This window comes from Amblyomma maculatum, chromosome 3 (assembly GCF_055883805.1).
Source record: "Amblyomma maculatum isolate TAMU_Amacu chromosome 3, ASM5588380v1, whole genome shotgun sequence".
Taxonomy (NCBI): domain Eukaryota; kingdom Metazoa; phylum Arthropoda; class Arachnida; order Ixodida; family Ixodidae; genus Amblyomma; species Amblyomma maculatum.
Window position 1 is genome coordinate 97,306,098 of NC_139346.1, and position 7,704 is coordinate 97,313,801.

Sequence of the window (7,704 nt, forward strand, 5' to 3'; positions counted from 1 at the left end):
CTTGTGGTGACCGTGTTATCCATATGACAGACAGCGATTTTTCATCTGACTTTTCTGAACGACATCAACCCCTCGTTGCCGCCGCTGATACTGTTTTGCCTCCTCAGTGCGAAAAACTGCTTACAGTTGTTTCTGACCACATCACTGACGGGGACGTACTCATAGCACCATCATATAGTCATCTTGCACGCGGCATCGCCCTCCCGTCAAGTGTTGTCCGGTTCCACAACGGCTCAGCGACAGTAGTGGCCACTAACACTTCACGTGAATCGCTCGTGCACCCAAAAGGAACTTCTCTGAATTGTATGGTGGATGTTCAACCTTTTTCCCTGATGGTGCTCACCGCCCCTCCACCTCAGCAACGTGTTTCGTCAGACGTCTCTCTTTCTGTTCTCGCAAATACTATTAATCCTAAACTCACGCCGAACCAACGCCAAGAACTGCTGACATTGCTTCGACACCACCAAGCCATTTTTGATGCCACTTCCACACCACTGGGACGCACTAGTGTTGCGCACCATCGCATCATTACTGAAGGTAACTCTATCGTTCGCCGACGGCCTTATCGGGTTTCGCTCTCTGAACGAAAAGTAATTGAAGAAAATGTAAATGACATGCTCCATCGCAATATAATTCGTCTTCAACAAGCCCATGGTCCTCCCCAGTAGTGCTAGTTAAAAAAAAGGACGGCTCGGTACGCTTTTGTGTTGATTACCGCGCACTCAACAAAATTACCCACAAAGATGTATATCCGATGCCGCGAATTGATGACGCCCTTGACTCCCTCCAAGGCTCCGAATATTTCTCGACCTTGGACCTTCGCTCAGGTTATTGGCAAATACCTATGCACGAGGACGACAAAGAGAAAACAGCTTTCCCAACACCCGATGACCTTTACGAATTTAATGTTATGCCTTTCGGACTTTGTAACGCACCAGCGACATTTGAAAGAATGATCGACACTGTACTTCGTGGCCTAAAATGGAGAACCTGTTTGTGTTACTTGGACGACATTGTTATCTTTTCGGCAACCTTTAATGGCCACCTCACGAGCCTGAATGAAGTCCTCACCTGTCTCACTTCGGCAGGCCTTCAGCTCAACACCAAGAAGTGCCACTTTGCACAGAAGGAAACTAGAATATTGGGACATCTGGTCAGCCATGACAGTATTCGTATAGATCCTGAAAAAATAATCGCGGTCTTGAAATTTCGCTCTTACCTATACGGTCGGCACTTCGCAGTTGTGACCGACCACCATGCTCTTTGCTGGTTGTCTTCACTCAAAAATTTGACAGGCCGCCTTGGCCGCTGGATTCTACGCCTGCAAGAATACCATTTCGAAGTCACTTATAAATCTGGTCGCCAACACCAAGACGCCGACGCTCTATCTCGCTGTCCCCTTTCGTAATCCACTTGCTGCTTTTCTTCCCAATTCATTTCCACCTCTGACCAGAGCCGACCATCTCTTTGCCCGACGTATATCACAACCGTTTGTTTTGACGACTCTGAGAACAAGCACGCTCTCCGCTCACAGCAATTAGCCGATGCCTACTGCCGTCCTATCATCGACCGCCTTATCGGCGCTTCGGACCCGCCCAATGCTAGGCTTCGCCGACAGCTTCGCAATTTCAAGCTCGAAGATGGCATCTTACTCCGCTACGTGTATTGCCCTGATGGAACTCGCTGGATCCCAGTCGCGCCGCGTGTGCTTCGCCCACGTATACTGGCGGCTCTCCACGATGACGCTACTGTAGGTCACCTTGGTTTTGACAAAACCTACGACCGCGTGAGAAAACGATTCTTTTGGCCTGGCTTATCTTCCACCGTTGCCAAATACGTCGCATCCTGCCCTCTGTGCCAAAGTCGCAAACGGCTGATTTCTTCGCCCGCTGGCCTTCTACAACCTCTTCGTTGTCCCACCACGCCGTTCGACGTAGTCGGCATCGACTTATATGGTCCCCTACCTCTCTCCTATGGGGGTAACCATTGGATTATAACAGGTGTCGACCACCTCACACGCTACGCTGAGACAGCACCTGTACCGACTGGTTCCGCAGAAGAAGTAGCAAATTTCTTTTTGCGATCAATTGTATTACAATTGTATTGTATTGTATTGTAGGGGTCAAGTGGATGCAGCTAGCACAGAACCGGGTTAAGTGGAGAAATATAGGAGAGGCCTTCGCCCTGCAGTGGGTATAATCAGGCTGCTGCTGATGATGATGTATTGCGTCATGGCGCTCCTCGGGTGCTCCTAAGTGACCGCGGTACAGCCTTCTTATCGAAAGTCGTTGCCGAAGTTCTTCACGCCTCATCCACCCTTCATAAGACAACCTCAAGCTACCATCCCCAGACTAACGGTCTGACGGAGCGATTTCATCGCACCTTGTCGGACATGAGATCATTGTACATCACACCAGATCATCGAAATTGGGACACTATTCTACCATTCGTCATATTCGCCTATAATACAGCAGTACAGCGAACTACCGGTTACTCTCCATTTTTCCTTGTTTATGGCCGTCCTCCCACTACAATTCTCGACGCTTTCTTCTTCTCTACGCCCGACTACTCCACATCAGTACCTACCCAATTTTTATCTCGTGTGGCCAGATGCTGTTATCTTGCCCGCCTCAACACGGCAGCGTGCCAGGAAGTCCACAAGACTCGCTATGATTCTACACATCGAGTGGTCTCTTTTCGTCCTGGTGACGAAGTACTGCTTTACACACCATTGCGCACCCCTGGCCTTAGTGACAAATTCCACCACCGCTACGTAGGTCCCTATGAGGTCATAAGCCAAACTTCCCCAGTGAACTACAAAGTGACGCCTGTTGATCCCCCAGCTGATCCACGCCACCGTGGAACTGAAATTGTTCATGTGTCTCGCCTGAAACCGTTTGTGCGCCGCGATGCATCGGTTAGGTAGGAGCGGCCAGGCTGGCCGCTTCCGACCCCCCGGGCAGATTGTGTGAGCCTTCCGTGGATGTTCTTTAATTTGTACATGCCATGATCTTCCTCTTTCATTTGTACGTACCATCATCATCGTCCCGCGGCGCCGGCTCCGGCACGCGCTGGGTTTTGTCACCGGATTAAAACGCTAGACAAGGCATCGCTGGCCTTGCCGTCACGACCTTGCCGTCTCAACCTAGCCTTCTTTCACAATATATAGACAATTAAGGTAAAAACTGAAAAATGTATTTAGTGTGTGTGAACCGGTATTGCGCCTAAACTTTATTGGCGGAGCATAGGTGTCCCGCTAAATTCTTTTAAGTAATAATGTACACGCCGACGCAAAATGACCTACTCAAATGACAGTTAATTGTGACCGCAACTATCGGAACAGACGTCGTCATCCTGAAGTGTTTCCTCAAGTGAGCCCAGAAGGCGTGTAAGGTTTTCGAGATATACAGCCTCATAGGAAGCCTACTTGTTCAATCTTCACATGGATAAGACAGGCCTGGAAAGTTATTTACCTAAGGTGATTGCTCGTTGGAACATAAAATATGTGGACTTTCTGTAATTTTTATTGACAAACTATTCCAGCAATGGCTATTTATAGCTGAAATAATATTCCTAATATTTTCATATCTATTGTGATTTATTATGTGCCAGGTGCAGAGTCAAACAACTAGAAAGCATCTATTTACGCCTACGCCCGTGTAAAGAATCGGGCTTCCAGGAAGATGCAGCAAGTCAGCCAGTGTTGTGGATGCGTTGTTGGCAGAACCTAGTCGCCTTTTAAGTATTTTTGAAGGCCTAGTCAAGCGTAAGTAATATTCGCTGCCCACTGTTACCTGTTTTCCCAGTTTAAACTTGACAGGCGGAAACGTTATGGTGCGCGCGTGATTTCCGTTTCGCAGAGTTAATCACTTTTACATTAAAACTATACATGATGAAACAGGATCATCAAAATTTGTTGAAAATAAATATGGCTAAATAATAATTGCAGCGCGTGATGCTCTGACCGCTCTCGGATGGCACTGTTTTCACTCTGTCTATGTTGGGTATGACATTTGTTCATTTTTTGTTGTTCTTGATTGAGAGACGGGTATACAGAAAAGAGCGTGTTGAATCTGGCCAGAAATTTCAGGGCTCCGCTATATTTATTTCCTTCAACACAATTTTGTCCAGAAATTCTTTTTTTCGCGTATGTACCCATTGGATCCTATTTAGCTGTTTGTGCCCGTATTCTTGTGGTCCAAACAGGAAGCTTTGCACACTAAACGTGAAGCGCGCTTCTGCATCCAAAGAAGATGGTTACGACGGCTGTTCTTCGTGCTTCCCTAAAGGAGTGGTACGTAGTAGAGAATATTAATTATTGGTTCACAGGAAAGGGAACGCGCAGTATTTGTCACACACATTCTGTGGACACCTAACCGCGACGTAAGGGAAGGGAGGAATATAGAGGGAAGGCGGAAAGAGAGAGAAAGGAGTACCGTAGTGGAGGGCTCCGGAGTAGTTTCGGCGACCTGGCGATTTTTAGTGCACTGTCATCGCAAGGTGCTCCTGCACCTTCTGATAGGGCTGGTAGAGGTGGGTCACCGCCGCTTGCGGCGGGGGCTAGCCTGGCACCGAACTTTTATCTGTTGTAGGCCGCCATTGCACACGCCACCGGTGGTGGTGGAAGACGGCTGTTTCGGCGCGCTTCTTTCTTTCCTACTTCCTTTTCTTTCTTCTCTATTTTCTCTTCTGTCTGCACGATGCAGCAGAGGTGGCTCAGCTACAGAGCCAGTAGCAGGCCTGTGCATTTTCTTTTCCTTCTTCCTACAGCCACAACAACAACAACAACACTGTCATCTCTACTTGAAGATCCCCAAGTGGTTGTTGTAGAGCATTGTTGAAGAAGGTTACAAAACATATTGCATATGACACTCTTATAGATGAAGCTGTGGCGTCGCATAAGTCCAAAATTCTTAGAATAATTTAATAAACTTATTTGTTTTCCCTAACAATATATTGTGGGAGCCAAAATGCTACAGCCATCAGTAAGTCAAGTATATTGTTCAGTAATTTTTTCGAGTATCAATGAAACTATTTTTAGTACAGAATTCTGACGCTGCTCAACGTGACTATTTCTTTTTATTTTCCAACGCTGAGGCGATTTTAGCACTTATGTTTCTTGGAAACATCCGAAATGAAAGAGGCATACTAAATCAATGCGTCAAGACAGGGGTAGCAGGAACAATGAAGTGTATAAGCTTAACATCCATACCCGTTATGTCCATCTGTGTGCCTTTTTAAAAGCTTAGAACACCGGTAATATTTGAAGATCTTTTACTCCTTTTAAAATGCTTTTTCCTTGCAAGACATTTCCATGAATAATGAGCGGTGAGCGGCTAAAAGTACTTAGAATTGAGAGAAAATCTGGCCACTATAAGCCTTACCGATGTGTGCTTAGAATGTTCCCCTCCAATATTGACTATTTTGGTAAGCCTCTGCAATGAGGATGAGTTGCGAAAAATTAAAAGTTACTTTCTGTCCTCCGTAACCTGATTACTTGCTGTAGGGATATATAGTATATCATTATTATGTGGCTGCACGTTCCTCTTTCTTATCTAATTTTTACGGGTGTCATTAAATTGAAGGACCTGTGGGCATTTGCTTTCGGCAATGATTTGAAAATGCTGATGGTGTGTTTTAATGAGGCAGAGAAATTCAAACATTGGGTGCATGCTGTACGTATTTTTTACCTATCACCAACAAAATGAATATTAAACGAAGAAAACTTATAGCACTGAGTGAAAATAGTATATATTACCAAATAATTCGAGCATGAATCCAATCGATTTCATTCCTGAAATGCACTTCAAGGATCCCGATAATTTTTGGGCATAATGTTTGCCATTTGCATACTATTGTTAAAATGTTGCACTGCTTAAATTCCTCTGGCTTACTGAAATTAACAGGTATTACTGAAATTTACTCATGAACAGAGATCAGACATTTGGTAGATGTAATAAATATCAAGATGTGGTTGCTATCCGAAGGCATCGTTTAGGGCGAAGATGCCGGCGTAGGCAGATGTGTTCACCCAAAAACCAACCTACAATCTGGTTATGAACCAGGAACGTAAGCCAGCTGATACCTACTGCCTTCATGATAACAAATTGACAACCTTCCTATTCTATGCCAGGCACATATGCGCCTTCTTAATGTCATGTGGTAACAAGCCGCCCAACGTATATTGCGGCTTCCACCATATTCTCATGACTATTAACCTGTACCACACATGGACTCAATAATCCCGAGCTGCACACGATAGCTAAAATAACTATATTTTCTTGACTTAAGAACACTTAGACATCTCCACCTGGCTCAAAATCCCTACGCACGACGCCAAGTGACCAGTAATACGCTGCTTAATCATTACAAAGACCACCTTGAAGTGTAAAATAGATGTCAAAACCACCACGCAATATGATTGTCAGCGCCACCACCTGAACACCTTCATTCAGAACCTGGATAGCGATTTGGCATGCTGAAAAGCAAGCCACGATCCCATCCCATGACACCTACTACACAGATGCAACTTCACGACCACTAACGGTACAACTTCGTCTGCAGGAACCCCGCCAGCAGGAAGTACATCACAACGCAAACTTATATCATAGTGCAGAGGTAGAGCCAGAATAACCTTCATGACGTTCTAACATACCAGCTTCAATTGCATATTCGCCTACCTAATCACCAACATTAGCCAGCCCTCAAAGATTTTGTTCTCCTGAATACAGTATGCCAGTCAACATTGAATAGAATGAAACAAGCGGGCCGGCGCAACCTTAGAAGCCGAAATGTGTTACAACAACCCTCCCGCATGACAGGATATTTAAAACCACGCTTTTGAAAAGGGTGTGGTCAATCACACGAATGAGAAAACGTCAATGAATTGCGACACTCCCTCCGCTAACTTCTTGCCCCTTCTAACCATATTACTCGCCGCGCATGTATACACCTAGTCAACATGGTGTGAAAAGCAGTGAGGAATCATGCCTTATTCGATTCTTAAACCTTTAATATTTAATATTTTGCATTTGTTAAGAAGGTCTATGGTGACTCCTCACTCTGTATACATCTTGAGTTTTCTACACAGGTAAATTTATAAAGCGTAAAATTATTGCATCCGGGCTTACTTTGCTGCCGAGAATTAATTGCTTGTAATGAAGAAAAATAATCAAACTCCTTCCATGCCTGATTGCCTTAATCTTCGTAGAAAAGTCTATCAATGCTCTACCACAAAACTTCACGCCTTCTAACCAACCTCACCGCTCTTCATAAGAGGAAGAGGACGATGTCGCTGAAAGCTAGTAACAGATGGAAGTTTAAGTTGTTTCGTAGAAAGGAAAGCAAATTAAATTTTCGAAACTTTTTTGCTTTGTTTTGTTCCAAATGCTGTCTCCTTTTATTCTGAACAAAGCGTTTATGCTGCTTCCACATCCATGTCTAAACTATTTAGATGTATTTTCAGAAATATATTAAAATGGAGTATATGTAAATATTACATAGACTTGAAGGTTGATTGTAAATGATACAAATTACCAGGATATACCTTTTTTTCATGGCTGCGCTCTTCGAATCTAGACAACAGCGGCGCTGAAAAAGAGATTAGTACTCTGGCGTACATATGTCTTCATTTCACGCTTCACGCATTTCAACTTTTCTATTCATTTTGGTTGTTGGGAAAGCACTCTATGATGATTGCGTCAC